This window comes from Apostichopus japonicus, chromosome 9, assembly GCF_037975245.1.
Source record: "Apostichopus japonicus isolate 1M-3 chromosome 9, ASM3797524v1, whole genome shotgun sequence".
NCBI lineage: Eukaryota > Metazoa > Echinodermata > Holothuroidea > Aspidochirotida > Stichopodidae > Apostichopus > Apostichopus japonicus.
Genome location: NC_092569.1, coordinates 12,314,307 through 12,335,000, shown reverse-complemented (window position 1 = coordinate 12,335,000; position 20,694 = coordinate 12,314,307). Strand labels below are relative to the sequence as shown.

The following is a 20,694-nucleotide window of genomic DNA, read 5'->3' as shown; positions in this document are numbered from 1 at the left end:
ACCTCGTGACACCATAATACTATGGCACTCTCAGGCTTCCGTTCTGAATTGTTAGTTTGGTGGGTATTATGAGATGCCTCAAAAATCCTTTCGTTGGCTCCGAAGGTATATGTTAAAGGAGTGGGGTCCATCTGGGGACATCTGGATCTCTAGATGATATAAGCATGTAATTAACTAGTGTACATGGGGTCCAATTGGTTAACTGACTGCACGTTTAATAGCATTACCAGCCACTTCGCCAGCCAACGATATAGTCTTCACCGGAAGGTGGGTGTCACTTGTTTTAGAGGGGATGAGGTGTCGTTGGCCGCACCGGCAAAATTTACGTAGCTGCTCATTTTCTCATATATTATATTTCAAAGCATGTATAATGTATATACGTACATTAAGCAATAATGTACATGATATTTGTGAAGTATACAGCGGATGATGTGTAGTTCCTTGCTTTCTTTTTTTTTTTGCGTGCGGGGGGGGGGGTGAAGGGGGTGACGGGGTATTTGTTCACAATACACCCCATACATTTGATAGGATTATTAATGCAACTCACTGCTTCGTTTTCTTTACTCATTTTAACTAATGCACGTGATATGGCAGTGGTATATAGACGACAATGATTTATCTGATTGTCAGAAACCAAAAAAAAAATTAAAAGATGTGGGGGGGGGGGGCAAAACCTAGCAGGTATTTCGGAATTGAGCATGAAAAGGTACAGGAACAACCTGTCGCACTGAAGCCTCAGTTGATAGACATTCTTTAAGTAATTAATTAATTATTAATTTATGAATGTTGCTCGCAGCTGTCTGTTTCCAATCCTATCCTATCCTAGCTATCCTAAGCTATATTCAGAAAATGCAACCAGTCACGGCGTGCAGGCCGAAGATGGCTCACTGGAGGTGATGGGGGGTGGGGGCAGGGAGACAAACTTATCTCAATTAACCTTACCGACAAATAATGGGTCTGTGCATTCTTCAGTAACATATCAGACTGGTTTAGTTACACTCTCTGATACACTTCTCCACAAAAGGGCACCTTTCCCATTACAAAAATATGGAAGGGTCCTTTCATCAACAAAACATACACTTCTCATTTATGGAAAGGTCTCTTCTGATGATTTCTTCAGTTTTCACAAACCTTGGCTGCATGGAACCCTGTGACCCTGCTCCGCCCCCCCCCCCCACCCCCTGACATTAAACAATCAAAAATCTGAGCTCCACAGCGATAAAAGAGCGATTAAGTTCTTCGTGTTTGTCACAGCTTATGATAAGATATATTAAATGTAGATACATTAGATCACATAAATACATTAGATGATAAGTTACATGAAATATCATTAACATAGATACTTTGTTTCGCAGTAATAGATGTAATACATGAAAGGTCGTGACTTGATTTAGTTGAAAGAATTCGGAATAGTCTTGGACACTGCAAACAAAGTGTGTTATGGGTATAGCCTAAGAGAGAGAGGAGAATGCAATAAAAAAATGTTACCAGTATTTTACCGAAATCTCAAAACAGAGACGAGCTCTTTCCTCAGATAGCAAACGAATAACTTCTTAAGTGAAAGAGAAACCGAAGGGTAAGCTACCGTTGGTGAAAGATTTTAGCCATAACACGACAGGCATATACTAGGTCCTTTTTGTAGCATTTGTATAGTGCACTACTACACTACTAACAATAGCCTGTTCTATTTCTATAGCACTAAGTTAGGATCAGTTTGCTATGTAAATATTTACAGCCTATAGGATACAGAGTTTAACACGCGTGTAGGCTGATCTGATTAGGCCATACCACAGGGTCCATTGTTCATCATTTACATCCCAGCCTTGCGTTGTAACTAATGATGGTGTAGGCCTACTGTTTGTAATTGACCTAGCTACCTTTGTTGAGTCATTAATCTTCAGATTCATTATTGTTCCTACGATATCAATTGCCGGAGCAATTGCTTACTATAAGGACTTCCGGTCATAATGTGTGAGATTCAAAAGGTGGCGGGCATTCTACAATTAAGCACAAGTTCCATAACAATAACTGGAACTTGTGGCAACTGTGACTGGTGTGCTTAGTGCTATACAGTACATTGCTACTTTATGTGTGGAAAGAAAGAATTATTTCAATGTTCAATGATTTTACAAAGTCTTGGCTAGCCCGAGTCACTTTCCTACATCAATTTTTTTTTGGTCTTAAATCCTAAATCGATTTTACTTGGTGGGAAGTTTGATAAAATCTTTAACCTTATAATAATTTTGGTAAAAATATGTCATCTTTCTTTCTAAAATTGAAGAAGACAAGTCCTTCAGTCAATAACATGAATCATTTTCTGAAAGATTATTTTGCTTGGTGCAAAAAAAAATATACTCTTTCAAGCAACATGACTGAAGATAAATGGGAAAAGTTCTGGCTACCATGGTATAACTTTTTTGCACTTATTAACATTTTGTTGCCTTTATGAAAGGTAACCAAACATTCTTCGATTGTTTTTTGTTATATTTATGTAAAAATATGTTATCATTATTACTAACAAAGCATGTAACTTATGTATCTATGTATGTTTTTATTTGTATTTAATTTTGTCATTCTTGAGAGAAGAAAAATATAAATGAGCACAATAAAAGTCCCTTTCGAGGACGAGGACGATGTAAATGTTAGTGCGGCCATGCCTACCTGTACTTTAGGCCTAACTTTAACTTAAGTATGCAGTTGGCAAACTTGTTCCTGGGAGATGCAACAACTATATGTAAAGGAATCATGTGCGGCTTTCGTAGACTTCCATTGTGTAAGTTTGCCTGACCTTATGCCCACCACATTTGTTATTATGTCAGTTTGTGTTTGGGATACTATGCAAACATTTGATGCAGATATATTTGATCTTAATGGAATGAAGAATTGTTACCAACTACTTGAATCCTGGTAGAGGGTAAATTTGTCAAAGGTACTGATTTTTAAGATGAATGTTTTTAATGGAGAAATTATATCGTTGAAGAACATTGTTTTCCAACACTTGGGCTTTCTTTTTTAATGGTGATGTCCTGTGCGTGAGATGTTTCCTTGTATACATGATATGTCAAGAATCCTACATTATTTTGAGTTGATACATAGCAGAATGGTGTTCCCTGTTGTTTGCAGTGAAGATATCTTGTATAGGAATTGGGGGGGGGGAGGTGGGGGGCTTAATGTGCTAAACTTAAAACAAGGCAATTCCAAGTAGCTGACATTTACTTAATATTTGGTGTGGAGCCTTGGGACCATCATCACTATGTTTTCACTGCCATTTTGGGTTTGCTAATTACATATTGATGATTGGCGTGGCCAAATGAGAATATTTCTGAAATAAGCATGTAAACACAAAATCTGAAAAAATCAATTTATGTTTGAGTTGATACTAGGTATGATTATAACCATTAACCCAAGGGTGGTCCCTGTTGTTTTTGGTGCAGATATCATGCATAGTAATCAGTGGACATGGCGTAATGTACCACAGGTCTTTTTTCTTATTATGACAGACATAAAATAGAAGGGCCTACAGTGCGTAGCTAGTATGTAGCACTGTAGGCCCGGGCCTACACATTTTTGGCCAAGTTATATATATTTTTTAAAAACACCCATAATTCAAATCCATAAACTTGCTGGACGAGTTTAAGAATCTAGACAGGAAAAACTATTGAAATGAACGTAGCAAGAATATGGCTAAATTAAGTGGCCTATTCTTCTGTCATCTAGGCTGTCATTTCTATCGCGTGCCGTTTCATTCAACACTCTACCCGCCGAAAAAGACTAGGATCCGACCTTGTCAGTTTTTTAACATCTAGTTAAGAACCCGTTTACGCAGATAATATTTCAGTTGAGAAACATTCCACAGTCAAATAAGCCTATCGTTGATTAACATACTTTATAGAGCTGCAATAACTTTGTTGCCTGTTGTTGTCACGATCGCCGTCGAAGTTCCTAAACAGCCTTTTCGATACCAACTTCTCTTGGGTTCATTCACGATGTTCTACATCGGCGTCATTTTCATCAAAGTGTAAGTACTTACGCTAACTAGGGTTGAGCCTACATTTCACTATTATTTCTCAACATTCACACATTCATATTTGCGCTTGTAAACTCAGAATTGGGTATCATTACGTACTATTATAGCTCGTTTGTTTTGGGGGTTTAAAAGTGATATTGAATGAGGTGTCTCAAGTTAGCAAGAGGCCAGGGAACCAGAATGAACACTCGGGAAGGGCCGTTTCCGGCCATCTGGGGTTTTGTAAAACCGATGGTGGCGCTCCGCTCAGATAGTCGTGCCTACAACTTTAAAAATCCCGGCTACGCCCCTGGATTATTTGCAAAATATTTCAGAAAAGCCTCAGCGGCCATATGTGTTACTTCTTGGAGAAGGCAAAATACATCCTCAGCAGTTATTTGTGATCATCGAGAGACATGCCCTACCTCAGAGGACATTTATGAAGGCCATTGGTGTGTGCTTCAAATCATTGTATGTGTTTAATCTGGAATTCCAAAAGGCATGCCTTGATGCCTGGGAATTTTACCAAAAAGTTGTTTATGAGTTGCCTGGACTGGTAGTGTAAACTGCAAGCAGATTCAGGATGTTCTTGCTTACCGTGCCAACATCAAAGACAATGTAACTGCAGTGTAGCAGTCGTCATAGTCAGCATTCCACGTTTCCACATCTCAAAGTTCACTTTGATGTATATCTTCCAGTTTCTGATAAAAAAAAAAGATTATATCCTTTCATTTCGCCACTACTTGTTTTGATTGGTTTGCATGCTAATTCAAATTTAACTATAATAATGAACAAATCACTGTGTATCTAAAGTTTTTGCTTGTTTTAAATTGACTTCAGGAAGAGTTGTTTCTTTGTCATTATATTTTCAGACCAGTCACATCGGATGACTTGAGGGATTGTTGTTATTGTAAGAGTGTTTAGATTCGTTGTGCTTAATACTCAGCCTTATATTAATAAATCCAATCAATGTGATGATTGTGTGCTTACCATGGTGAATGTAACATTTATTACACAAACTGTAACATGAAATTGATATACTGTCATAGCATTCAGTGTCCCAAGAATGCTAATGGTCAGTTTTAATGCAAATATGTTTCATGTCACAAAGTTCACTATTGTTCCATTTTCTTTCAAGATAACTATATCGGTTCATTTCATTCTTCATTCTTTATTTGGTAATGGTTAATTGTTGACTCTTAGTTGAAATTAAACTATCATCTGCAGCAGATTATGAAAATACTGCTTATATATGGGTAACTACAGGAAAAGTCTATCTTTGTCATTTTCTTCATGGCCGACAGTTGATTATGATTTAACTTTAGCTTTAAAATGATGTTTACTGTAAACGTTAAAGAGGTGGGGTATTTATGTGAAAAGTGAAGAAAAATAATTTCAGTGTTAACTGCTACCACCAAATATTCAAGATCCATCCTCTAACTTGAGGATGTATAAGTATTGATCCATTTTGCTTAATAGTATTGCATCATAATCCTGTCAAAGAGCTGATAGTAAGTTTACCTCGTTGGAACGGTACTACAATGCTCAATTATATACCAGCATGTTTAAGTTGCAAATCTCACAGGACACAGAAGATTAGGTTTTTTTTTAAATGTTCATGTGATAATGTTTAATGAATGATGATGTATAATTGAAACTAAAGTAACTATGAACAGATCATTTTACGTATCTATGCAAGAAATTTTAGCTACTGCTATACATGAAATGAAGAGAAAAAATGGGAAGTAATACTAGAGCCTATATTACTAGCCAAGGCCTACTTAGTTTCCTATGGGAGCGATGAAATGACAGAAGTATACCTTAAAATAACAATGCAACTGTAGGGAATCTGCCAAACCAGGTCAGGAAATGACATCGGTTCGTGTGCGTTTATTACAGAATGCAGAGTGTTGATTAGACTGCAAGGATGTAGGTCTGAATATAGTCTAGAACTATACCAGCTCATTATATAGGTTATACGAAGAAGCCCACACCTGAGATGAGCAGCTATATGCCACATCGACCAAATACAATCTTCCAAAATCAATTCAAAAGGACAGTATTTTCCCTGATAAGCTGGTATCACACTTCAGAGAAAGGGATCACCTTGACCGAACACAATTGAAGGAGAATTTGGTATCAATAGGCCTACTGTTTTGTTCATTTATGGCATACGTATAACAATGTCATAATTCGCGTTCACCTTCAAACTCAGCGGAATGCCTATATACTATAGCTAGCCGCCGATGGATGTTACACCACATTGCAGGCATGATTTGTCAGAAGGCCTTAGTCTAGCATCATTCATTTTATCATCATAGTTAAATTATAATAATGTTCCATCTGGATTCAAACGTTAACAGAAAATTAGTAGTAAGCGAGTCATGTGAACATTCACTGATTGCAACTCCACTTTCTTCGACGACATAGCTATATGACGTTATACTTCTGTTAATACATTTCAGTCGTTCGGATTTTATTTGTCCCATTCGTGGAGCTTATTTTTGATATTGCTTTGATTTATCATCGACCGTTTGCTGACGATGGCAAACACCAAAAATATCTTAATTGCTTGTGTCTTGGTTATGTTCTTAACAGTTTCGATAACTTGCTTCGGTTTATTAACGATGGACGGTAAATTATTGTATGACTCAACAATCCCTCTTCAAAGAGATGTTATGTCAAGGGGTTTACAAACGCCTGTCGAAGGTACTGATGTGCAATACCGAGTAGCTATTGTCGCCACTTCGGTCTTTTGGGCAAATCAATTAATACTTCCAAGATTCGTTACTTGCGAACTACGGATTGAAAATTCATCGGTCCGAATTGAAAAAGCTACCTATGAATCTGGTAATACTCAACGAGCAGATGTATTGATTTTCTCGGGGATAATTGGTGACATTGACATTTGGCAGGAACTTGCGAAAAGAAGGCAACATAATCAACTGTGGGTATTTGCAACCGAGGAGAGTGCGTTTACTTCCAGGAAGTTTATTCCACCCATAGAAATGAGTGATATTCATTTTAACATCAGTTCTACGTATCATCCCAAATCAGATATTTATACCCCATATGGAGCTTTCTCTCCCTTCACCGGTGAGGAAAAAACAGCTTTAAAGTTCGAGTCAAATTTCTATCAGAAGGAACATTTGATGGCGTGGGTCTCAAGTCATTGCAGTACCCCAATGTGGAGGAGATCGGATGCCGTACATGATCTTGGAAACTACATACCAATCGACATGTACGGGGATTGTGGTGAAATATCCTGTCCTAAGCAATCTTGGGTGAACTGCACAAGGGTTTTCAGAAAGTACAAATTTATTGCTGCATTCGAAAATAGTTGTTGTGGGGGTTATATTACAGAAAAATTTTGGAATGTTTTCTCTCTCTTTAAAGCTATTCCTGTTGTAATAGGTGCCCCAAAAGTGGATTACGAACGACAGGCTCCGTCTAATTCGTTCATTCACGCTGACGATTTTGATTCGTTGAAGGATTTGGCAGACTATATCCTAAGGGTATCAAAGGATAAAGATCTCTATGATTCATATTTTCAATGGAAAAACAATGGCACAGTGAAATGTAACCCTATTAGAGATATAACATCACTTACAGATTTCGGTGTTTGTAGATTAATCGACTTCCTGGAAGCAAAAAAAAAAGATTTATCAAAGCGAGTCTTCGACCCATATGGGCTAAATTGGCTAGGGGGGTGTAACGAATGTGGACATCACAAATGGATCAAAGATTATTCAAACTTTTTGAAATTTTTGAAATGAAATGTTGGGAGGAGGGTGACAATTTTTATTGTACATATTTTAATGCAGTGATATGAATCATTCAAAATGTTCTGTGAAACAGACAACAGAGCGAGGGATCTTCATTAATTTCCTACGAGGATCATAAACAAACTCATTCGTTGGAACAAAGGGGTCGGTAAGAATAAAACATCACTATAAAACTAACTACACCTAGATTGCGCAATCGTATAGGGTGGAAGTTAAGCCTGTTATTGCAAGATTGTGGGGGCGATGTTCCTTTCGCAGTTTCGCGGGTATAAAATTGAATCTTGCTCGCGCCGGAATGGACCCGCAGGGCGCCCATAGAGGACCACTGATATTAAAGTCACTGAATTGTACTTTGTGCACGGATGTGTTGACTATTTGTTTCAATAGGCTAAAGTTCAGCCAGTTACAGGTGACTGGTTTCATCTGTACATGTATATAAACCTTCAAACTATATGTTTTTTGACTGAGGGTATCGGTTAACAGGTGAATAATAGCGCCCATGCAGCTGCTCCGAAATATACGGACAGTGCAATAATAGTCAGTTTTAATTTCAACAGTTTAAATATTTCAACAGTTCCTCGTATCATCAGTGCATGTAGGTGAATCAATTTGTGCTTCATTTTAGTAAAAAAAAGTCATTCATGATGGAAGATTCAGGAATCAAATTCCTTCAATTGCAGCATTTTACTATTTCATAAAATTTCACTATAAGTTAGAAAGCAGATTGCAGTAAATAATGGCAACATGGTTAAATTCATTGGCAAATGGAATGTTCTAGAGGCATACTGTAACAATAATACTTGAGTTTTTGATTGAATGACTTGTAATTTCCCATAATGTAATGTAATATAAATAACAAGATCATATATGTTTTTTATTTTTTATTGTTGTATGTACTTTGGTTTTTGCATAATGTATACGTTTGCGATTTTTGTTTTAGCTCTCTGTGCACGAGAAAAAAAGTGTAAATAAAAGCCTTGTTTGAGGCACGAAATATTAAAAAATCTGTGTACGTGAAGCTAACTGTTGTAAAATTGTTGACGGACAAAACTGTTGACAAAAACCATACATTGCATGTCCCACTTAAACCGGTCTTTTGATCGAATCCAACAAACACCTCAGAGATCCGTACGTACATCTTTCCGAAGTTCAGAAATACAGAATTCAACTGTATATCGGAATTATTTCATTACCGTGCTGCAATATTTATATACAGTCTGATCATTTAGAACCTTTAATATAACTTCAGTTCATTGCTTATTCATTTTTATGTGTTATTTAACCTTGTTAGAATCTTACGCACTACATATATTTCTAAACTGTTTTATCATGCATACATGTTGTTTTCATTTTGATATTAGATGTGTTTGCACTATATACTTTGTTATATAGATATAGTTGCTATGGTTTTAATCACTGAAACCTACGCTGACCTAACGGAAGCACATTGCTTTCCCTGAAAGACAATTAATAACTCGCTTATGCCAGAATGACGTCACAAATTTACAGAAGTGTATACCTTGTGCAGGTGCATACCAGCTTTTACTCATGTATTAAAAAAGTAATAAAGTAAAGTTCTTCACAGGCTTGTTTGTGAAAGATTAATCGTAACCATATACTGAAGCGTTTTAAAAGATAACAGTAGGTAGAATTCCATGCCTTAAGTTAATTGATATACTATAATAGGTCAAGCAAAATAAAGAATTGAGTGAAATTTATGTAACCTATAGTCTGTATAGCCATTCCAATTTCCCTCTGACTGTTCCTATAGAGTGTACTTTCGAGGGAAGGCGTGGGTGGGTGGGTGTGTCACCCTAGTGAATATCAAAAGTCGATTCCAAGTCGGTCCCAAAGTTGCCTCCAATATCAATGAAAGTAACAATTATAAAGCAAACATGAAGAAACGGAAACAGAATCATTTCCTCTGGGTTTTTTTTTGTTTTTTTGTGTGTGTTTTCTTATAATGCTACAATGGTAATGACGTCGGCTCCTCGTTGCATACTTAAATGTTAAGGTCAATCCATTGTGTATATATACCCCTGGGTGACATCTACAAGTTGATATCTCATTTGCTATATTTGTAATGCATTGTAAACACATCATTTGAAGTCATACAAGCTGCATGCATTGTTAGTATTATCTTACAATGTTCTGTGCGTATGCATATGTGTCCAGCAATGTCCAGACCGATATTATGGACGAAAATGTCAAACACACTAACACAAAAACTGCTAGACTGAGAGTGCAAAATAATTTCCTGGGGGGCTCAGTCATATAAATTATTCCAAGCCACTGGAAATTTACTAACATAGTCAATTGAATATCTCATATATGGAGAAACTATATCTTGAGTGTATGCTATAACATATTATGTATGGCCCCGTCCGGCTAATATTTTTATAATTGGTATAATACTTCCGTGTGGGATAACCACTCATCCCGAGTGTGTTTTTGTTTCTGAATAACCGTCAAAACGCGTATCAAATGTAGTGGTAAAGGTTAAGTATTACGTTTTTTTTTTTTATTTCTTTAAAATCGAGTGTGAGAGACAAATACTGCACCAATGACATCACTTAAACACCGAAAAAAGAAAATTTCGCTACTTTATAATATCTAATTAAAAATAAATCAACTAAAACAGGGAGGAAGTAACCAAACGAAATGAAGCTTTTTAGAAGTGCAAATGTAATTTACAGATGTTTTCCGTTTTAGACAAACAGTACTACGGAATGCCATATGTATCAAAAATGTCCAAAACAATAAGCGTCGTTAAACATAACTGGTGATTATTATAAGATTATTATTATAAGATATTTCTGAGGGGGTGGGGTGGGTTGTTCTTTAAGAAAATCTATGGTGTATAAGCTAATGATGTTGGTTGGGTTTGTCTCCCTCCGTTGTATTCTAACTTGTTTGGATAAAACTGTGGCGCTCTTCAGCTTTAATGTGGTTATTCTTCAGAGATATCAAACCACCAGTGTCGTGTGTGAGATATATCTCTGAGTACTCAAAGCTAAATCGATTGAATTAAAGCCTAATGGAGTACATCTGTTTAAAATTTAAAATGAAGTTTAATTGCTTTACATATGTTCTGCACCAATACATTTGTTTGTATCAGGAATTATCTTATTATTATTTTTTTGTCACCTCAAAATTTTTCTCATTATTGGAAAATCTGTCTTGGTGGGGGGGGGGGGCACAAACAATTTACGGAGAGGCAACCACAATATATGGAGGGTAAAATGCCCGTGTCCTGTAACTTATGCAACTTTTGTGAATATGATGTTGTCGCAGATTCAGTACACAGTAGTATGCCCAGTGAGTGGAACCACCCCACCCTCTTCCACCCGACGTTTGAGCCAACCTCACGATAGGCCTGCATACATTCTAAAAATTCACTCTAATTGAATGAATTTTAACTCTTTCAAGGAAGTGTAAAGAGGGACCACTCTTTAAAGAGTGAATTTCACTCCTGTACAGAGTGAATTAGTGATGTTATTTATGGTGTTGGTGAAAAGGAACCAGCCATTTTAGTCTAATCTTTGCTGAACAGTTGTAGATGGTGGTATTACATATCAAGACATAGCAATGAAGTAACTTTCTCACTCACACATCCAAATTAACATGAGTTATACAACATAAGATCTAAAATGTAACAGAATTACACTACTGAAAGATTTGCATGGCAATTTAGAGACAATGTAAAAAAAAAGGACATAAAATATTGTTCTCGCATTTTTGTTGTATGTACCTGAATAAGGAACTTTTAAAGAAACAGAATGTTCAGGCAAGTATGAAAGGTCATGAATGGACTAAGTATACAAGTATAGAACAACATGCACACACAGGACAATGCAAACAAATGATGGATGGTATAGACTAGTAATAGTAAATTGATAAAAAAAAAAAAACTAAATCTTAAATCAATAGTTATAACATATCTGCTTCAGTAACTGACATTGTAACATGTTATAAAAGTAATCTCCATATTCAGCAATCATACAAAAATGTTATCAAAGTTAGGATAAAACATCACCGGTCATCATGTCTCCTTCCCTTCCGTGATGTACAAATCAAACAATAGTTTCAGTCAAGCATAAACTAAATATTAAAGTGTAATGAAAGCCTAACAGTCCTCAGCTATTCTGGATAAAGGTTTTCTCAAGTGGACCATCAGCTAAAATCAGGACACAGGTGGGAGTGTAAGATACAACTAACATAAGTAGGATCTAATTTACAAACAAAGAGGATAAACATGAGACAATAGTGAGACTTCTGCAGGCTTTCATTAGAAGTTTTCACCGGTACCCAACAATGACAAAATCGTATGACATTTTTTATATTCACATTTTATTAATATGCAAGTTCATTAATACTTATTTTGATGGTGGCAAGTCAAGAAAAGTAGGATAAAATAGGATTGTTAAGGACAACGTAGAAGTAAGAGGAAGGTTCATAAGGTAGAGTAACTGCAGTGGAATAAGAAGGAGTCACTTGAAAGCATTTGGATAGTTTATTTAAGGAATGCTGTTATCTATTTTAGTTTGTTTATATGGTTTATGCTCATATAGCTGGAACATGCTCTTAATTAGGCATATTATTGAGTGATACATTAAATGACCTAACTTGTGGGTGTACCTTATCATGACCACCTTATAAATGAGACCTTCAAATAAGTTTTAAAAAAGTAGATAAAGGTAGAGCAAAGTGCAGATTCAAGATATAATGAAACTTGAAAAGCCTGTCAAATGCTACTATTATAGATTCACCAACAGGTATGTTGGTGCATTCACACACCTGCTGGCTGGCCCAAGACTTAATAAGAAAGGGTGAGTGAACTCCTCAATCTTTTCTGTGCACCACTGACCAACATCGGTTCCAACCTGAAAGTAAAAATAACATTTTTTTTTATTATTTCAAATTACTATAAAAACAGTTTCAAATTAAGACAAGTGTGATTTCATGCATTGAAATTTTGATAAGTGGTTGCCATGCCTGCTATAATTCTTGTGAAATAATCCTAGCAGATGTGTTGAGGTGTGGCAAATAGATTCAGCTGTATTTACTACCAACTTTAATAGCTTATATTTTAGTTTTACATGTTGTTAAAGAGTCACTAGAAGTATAAATCCCTTCATAAAGTTAATACTTTGTTAAGTACTTAACTACAGCAGCTGCTGAACACATGCTGGTAGAATTAGTATGTGAATAACACAAACTACTACATCTTTGTAGCAGTGTAGATAATCATAGTTGTCAATAAGAAAGATATTGATAACAAATACAAAACAATGATCTGTTTGTGAACCTGGAACATCAGTTTGAACTTATTTTGTTTTGAGTTAAACTGATTAAATTTTTCATACAATATACTGCAAATCTTGTCCTTCTCTACCACATTATATTATATTATCTGTTGGGTGCTTTTCTCCTTTGATAGACAAAGTTTGTTCAGATAAGTAGGCACCAAATTTGGTATGTAGGGTATAAAAGCTGTGAAGAAATTAAACGCTTAATTAACTCGAAATTTGTCATACTGTTTGATCTTGAATTTATCTCCAAAGCTCAGGCCTTGATAATAAATGTTTAAACATTTTCACCAGGCTCAATCATATACATCCTAGCTGCCACCCCCCCCCCCCCCAACCCATAAAAAAAAAACATTTAAATTGTAAACACATTGAACCATATAGCTTTGAACAATTATTATATGAACCATTTAAACAAAGAAAAATACAAACCAATACAAACTTATTGCAAGTAAGTCATCATTGTCGGTACTTAGACACTAGTGGGTACAGTCGATACATAAAGCTACAGTCAATATCCACAACACAGTGTTCAAAGCAGCGTGGACATCTCAGGTCAAGATAAAAGATAACAAGATATCACGTTTCATTACTGTCTGCATTTTGTAGCGACAAGAAGAAAACGTAATTAGCAAGCAACGGAAAGTTAACTTTTCAGATGGCGGCACGCGGTTTTGGGGCGAGTCTTCAATGCCTTTAAGGAACATTGTCTAGTAGCTAAGATGACTCATAATGGGTTATGACATGACTTTCAATTCAATGTATGTCCTCTCACATGTAGCTACATGCAGTGGACACTAATTGGCCTAGCCTCGGAAAAGTGTTGGCGACAGCAAAAGAGATTAAAGAAACATGTTGGCGTGAAGTGCATAGAAATTTATTCGGTTTACTTGCAATTACGTTGTGTTGAAACATAATTGCAGATGACCATTGGTATCCATAGCTTATGCGTGAATGCCCGCACAAGGGGAACTATGAAATGTTGACATTTTAAATATGTGGGAATAAAGCAACTATGATAAACTGTCTGCTATTCGGTCCAATGTAACCTTTGCTTGTACCATCTCCATCTTTATATTTCAGAAAAATGGCACCCAAGAATTTATTTCTTTACACCCTGGGCCACTTTGATGATTTTGCCATTGCCATTTTGATTATAATTTTACTCCCCGTATAGGGAAGAGTTGCTCAAATCCAAGGTTAATCTAGGGAGCAATGACAAGATATGACATTACTGAATTGAATTGAACAATGTATACATCAAATTATATGTAGGCAAACAACATCAGTTGTTAAGGCCCTCGCCCACCCACCAACCCCCCCTCCCTTACTGCCTTGTGGGGTCATCGTTGATAATGTCATAAATCTATAGTTACTTCCTTTCTTAGCTAAGCTAGTCATGTGATAACTAGATCATTATACTTACTTTGAGTCCACCTCTATGAGATAAGCGACCATAACTTGCACTGACTTCTTTCTTGATGTTATGGTCACGTGACTATCTTCCATCTCCTCCAACAAAATCTTGCCAAGGTGTCTGTGTTCCGAGATGTTTTGCTTGAAAATCCTGTCAACAAACTAAGTAACAAACTTCACTTAGTGAAACATAAATTTAGTGAATTTAAATTTGCAATTAGTTTAGAATATTCAGTTTTTCATTACCCTCAAGACTCTACTCAGTCTATGTGTGTTTTAAATATCCCTCATGTAAACCTGAGTTGTAAAGTCATCAGCCCAAACAGGTGTTTTATTTTGATGAATTTGAAGTTCTCCAGCATCAGGATTACTAACAGCTATTTTATGAAATCTCATTCAACAAGTTTAGCAGTGAACTTGAGTAAGTCTAAGTAGGAATTTTTCTTCAACGACCATCGTCTATTGGAATTTAGTGTGTAAAATGGATCGATGTTTTGACGTGCTAAATAAACGAAGGTTTTCCGTAAGCGGGGCGTATGTTACGAACCTAATCTTTACCCTTGTATGGCCTACTTATAATTTCAGCGTTATACAATATGTCAGAAATTAAGCACACTAACGCAAGTAAAACCAGGTGGAAAGTTAATTAAATGACTTTGTTGATTGATTGATTGATCATTTGAAAACCCTTTTTTATATTTAATTTAACGGTATGAAGTCTGAATTTAAAGTACATTCCATATCCGAGTTACCTCGATTTGGCCTGATTAATATTGTTACTGGTAGTAGGCTACGGTTAAATTATTAAGGCCTAAGTTATAGTAATGGGTTAGTTTATTATTTTAACAGCATAGGCCTATATGCTAAATGTTCAATAAAGATTAAATCTCACCAGGTCACTTGTACGTTACTTTGTTAGTGTTGCGTTGGACCTAGCCCAAAGCCTACGTTATAAGTTTATATATATATTGACAATAACAACATACCCTTGCCTAGTAGCCTACTACAACTACTCATATAGTACATATGGCTAGTATGTGATTATTCGACTTATTAAAGATAGATTGACTTACCTTCAAATAACTGTACAATGTTTTCTCCAAAATCATGACACTCCAACCAGTTTTGGACAGACATCTTCAATTGCCTCAGAAAAATCTCTGCGTGGTTTCGATTGAATTGTTTTTGCGATATTGCATACATTATACTGTAGTATGTTATGTAGGCAATTTATTGCCTGTCAGATAATAGATCAAAAAGAGCGGCAGCATTCGTCAATGTTATTGGCTATTCACATGTCAACATACACTTATTATTCACTCCGGGTCAAAGAGTGTACAGAGAAGTAACTAGAGGAACTGAACACCAACAAATTTCGCTCTTATATAGAGTGAATTTTGGCTCTTATGGAATGATAAAATATCACTCTCGGTTAAGAGTGAATTTTTTCACTCTTTTGTGTTTAGAGTGTAGGTGTAACTTATCAGAGAACTGGGTTTGGTTTTTATCATACCAACATTGCGCTACTGAATAGGTGGCGCACTTTGTGTTTCTTTTTTTGTGTGTGTTTCTAACGTTTCTGTGTACAGGCACGCTTCCAAATTATAGCTAGTGATCCAAACATGGATCGCTAAAATGTTTTCGTTTGGTCGCGACATGGGGAATTGAAAACCAACAAACATCAGTAAATGGTAGCAAAAGTTTCCAAAGTAAGCTGAGAGTAAACTTCCTGTCTCATAGTGCTCCCCCCCCCCATCCCCTCCCCCTCCTCCACCAACGATTTTGATAAATATGTATATGTGTGCAGTTGTTGAAATAACTTTCAGTGCATATTTCCATTGCAGCCAATATCAACTAATGTGCAGTTTAATCAGTTTATCAACTATAGTATATAACGGGCCATTTTTAAGCCTTAGAAGTTATCGGTCGTGGCTGACCTAGAGAAATCAGTAGTCATAGAATGGGTTGCCAAGGGAAATGTTGGGAAAGCAAAGACGTATACCTTTTGTTCAATGTACGACTCTGGTGGCCATACTCGTATCTCTATAAATTGCGGTAGTGTTTCGAGTCACTTCAAATAAATTGCGTATAACATTGTTAATACTGAAATGAGTCGACGAGTCTGTCGTTTTATAATTTCTAATGTTTTAGGGAGAGTAAATAGGAACTTCACATGCATTTTATATGTGTGGATTTCCTACTTTCTTTCTTCTCTTCGTCAGAACTAGAATCTACTTTCACAATACATTGAGATAGAAACAGGACAGCGGGGAGGGTGGGGGGGTGAGGATATCCGACAGTCAATAAACGTTCTCTAGAATTAGGTTTGCTAAGTTATAGGTTATGCATGAAAGGGGCGGGATTTTGATCCATAAATTAATCTATTATATTGCTCGCCTACCTCCCATTTTCTTTTTCCTTTTCTTAGAATGCATCTTTGCGTGTTTATCCTTTTTTTTATATATATATAAATTCATAACGCACCTCCATAACCGACATTAAATCAATTCAAACACAAAACAGCACAAAGTAAAGCACAAAGCACGTTGATAATATATGATTTAGACTTAATAAAGGCTTCAGCGATGTCTGTGCAATATCTGGCTAAATGGAATCAGATTTTTCCTTAACTGTTTGGCGAAGGTGTTTATCAGTGTTATCACTGTGTTGTGTATGTGTTATCACTGTATTATCACTGTGTTATCACTGTGATATCACTGTCTTATCACTGTGTTATCACTGTGATATCACTGTCTTATCACTGTTTATCAGTGTTATAACACCATCACATTGACCAAAGATGATTGTTGGGTTTCTGTCTCATTTAACGTATTTTACGTCCAATCGATCGCTGATATGATTTCCTCCCCCCCAACCCCACCCGACCCCACCCCACCCCTACTTATCTGCAATGAAACACTTAGATATATGAGTCCATTAAATGTGACTAACGGCAATCCTATTTGGGATTATGCTCGCTATCATATGCTCGAGAATATTGTCGACAGAAAGCCTGCAGCAAAGGTTGAGTTTGATTTTTGTTGTTTGTTCCATTTAAGAACGGTTGGTTCATTTAGGTAACATGCAGAGTTTCTTTCTTTCGGTGTTGGTTACATTTGTCGAAAATGGGTAGTTTGTAATCGTGGACAACTGCGTCAGTCTGTCCAGGCTGTAGCTACTCCCTGGTCCCAGGGCGTCAATCCCAATTGAAAAGTGAGGGCGTGTACATAAATGACTGATCATGGATAGAACTGAAGGAGTGTGCGCGTAGCACAAACCGCGAGTGGTAGGACCGTGTAGGGGTCTGTGACTCAATATTCTTAGTTGAAACATTGGGGCACTGATATAGGGGCTAACAATGAAATTGATAGGTATATATATAAAACATATAGTCGTAATACATATATGCATGAACCGTAGTTTCACATTAGACTGCTACACTGTTCACGCAGGATAATATATGAGGTCTCTACGTTTATTGTAATTCTGACCAAACTCGTGAAAACAAAACAAAGCAAACGCACTGTCATCACCACCCTGCCCCATCAACCACCCCTCCCCAACCAATCACCCCCCCCCCCACATGGCATCAGTTAACGTAATCACACATAAACTTTTTTTGTGAACATATGTGCGTAAGTACTAAACTAGCATACTTGAGGTATAATGAGTAACATGGTTATCACTACATCATGACTATAGCAGCTTAGCACCCAGGCTTAGCACCATATATGTATCTGTCTCAAAACTCCTATGAAATATATAATAATTTCAAAAACACTTAAAACTACCATGACTGGCATTGCTAACCAAACTGAATGCACAAAATAATTTACATAAAGTTTTATATTGCTTGTACGTGATAATACAACATTTATACAATCATTTAATTTACGCTATAAATGAAAACCGTAATTCCTTCTTTTCATCGGGGTGGGGGATGGGGGCAGATGAGAATAAAACATTAATAATTACTAATCTCACAGCACAATGTTTGTGCTCCTTTTATGAGATACACGAGTCATCATGAGCCTGATAGGCCTAGCGCCTACACGAGTCAGTCACCAAACCTGGAGGGACATTTGATATTTGTGTCCCCAATCATTCAGAAAGCGGGGTTGGGGGGGGGGGCGGTTGGACGTGCTCCTTGTCCCTTTATGGTTGTCGCAACTGGTCCATCAATAAAAATACCAATCGGGAATAGGCAAGCATGTAGAGTCGACCAGAATGTAACCAACTGTCTTAATCAGAAGCACATGCACTGTACAGAACTATCGAAGTTACGATGGCCAGTTCTATCTAAACCCCTGCCATGAACATACGTACAACTTTTCACTAACTCACAGTGCGTAATTGCTTCATTACCTTTATTTGGGTTACTAAATGTTGTATGCTGCCCTCACTTTAAGAGATCATTCTCGTAGCGCGCATCACCGTTCTTTGAAATATGTTGAATAATATTCAAGTATATGAAATAAACACAGAATGAAATCAGTTTCAGATATTTCCTTTATTTTTTTAGATAAAATCTTTTGGGGGAGGGGGAGCGGGCAGGGTCATCATGCCAAATCCTTTCAATGCTTCCATGCATTTGTTAATCAGTTCATTCATGTTACGTAATAAAATACAATAACACATATCATATATCAATTAAAAAAAAATAGTATTTTGTTGCTTTCAAAAGGGTCCATACAAATGTGTTGTCTCTTTCATGTTTAGTTAAAAAATGTTCTACCGTTCTGTTTATTAAACAGGCAGTGGGGCATGTGCTCCATACTTACGAAATAACACTGTGCTGCCCTCGTTTTGCGAGCTTTACGTATGGTAGGATGCTCCATATAACCACCCCGTTCACTTACACCCTGAACACTAAATGTGATATCTAAGTCCTTGTAGAAGATTCCACGTTGACGATTCATGGCACCGTCAAGTTTCCGTATCAAGAGCGAACAATTTTCGTCACTTGCGAACGAGTCTGTTTACTCACCAGTAAACATTATTTTCGTACACTGCTCTTGAAAGTCTTATATATAATGTCTAAATAATGGTCTAAAATTGCCTCAATTTCCCCACAATTTTGCAACACATGTAATCCCATATAATATGTACTCTGACATTCAAGCCACATACAAAGAAAGATTCATTTCGACAAAGGAAAGGAAAGGACAAAGGAACTGGAACAATTTGTTCCAAGCTCAATAGTTTCACAACGTATCCACAAAGATGTTATTCGGCAATATTACTGTTCGGATTCATATGAACACTATAAGGAGTACGGTTTGATGACTTATATATATATATATATATATATATATATATATATATATATATATATATATATATATATATATATATATATATATAGAAGTGTATGAAATGTTCCAAGTAGAAATCCTCGCAAGCTGCAGACACCAACCAAAACACCCCCAAAATAAAGTCAAAACTAAGATGAAAGAGAGATAGCTTTTTAGTACACCTCCTGACGATTGCTAGTAAGCATGAAACTCTGAGTAGAGGTTTGGTTGCAAAAATCAAAATTTATATATAAATATATATATATATATATATATATATATATATATATATATATATATATATATATATATATATAGAAGTGTATGAAATGTTCCAAGTAGAAATCCTCGCAAGCTGCAGACACCAACCAAAACACCCCCAAAATAAAGTCAAAACTAAGATGAAAGAGAGATAGCTTTTTAGTACACCTCCTGACGATTGCTAGTAAGCATGAAACTCTGAGTAGAGGTTTGGTTGCAAAAATCAAAATTTATATATAAATATATATATATATATATATATATATATATATATATATATATATATATATATATATATATATATATATATATATATATATATATATATATATATGTATATATATATATATAAATACATATATATATATATATGTAAATATATATATGTATATATATATATAAGGCAAGCGTATACCAAGGATATGGAAAGGGTAACAATGGCAGAGGTAGTGGTGGGATAAACACAAAATATCCAATACATAGTATGGAAATGGGTTTGCGTATATCTGTCTGGGGTAGACTCCGGCTCACGCTCATCTTTATCCCACAGTCTCCTGGATTTTTTTCCTGACCACTTTTGCTGCTTACATCTGTTGAAAATACTCTGCCTTTATATGTGCAGT

At 36.2% G+C, this 20,694-nt stretch overlaps 1 long non-coding RNA gene across 1 annotated transcript in view; it reads right to left on the bottom strand.

The window, feature by feature from the left end:
* Positions 1 to 15,884, bottom strand: part of LOC139974313 (uncharacterized) — a 52,662-nt gene extending 36,778 nt beyond the window's left edge. Inside the window, exons 1-2 of the long non-coding RNA XR_011795445.1 lie at positions 15,590 to 15,884; positions 14,527 to 14,678 (exon numbers count right to left, since the gene is read on the bottom strand). This is a non-coding gene — a long non-coding RNA (uncharacterized lncRNA). The remainder of the gene's footprint in view (positions 1 to 14,526; positions 14,679 to 15,589) is intronic.
* Positions 15,885 to 20,694: the final 4,810 nt, after the last annotated feature.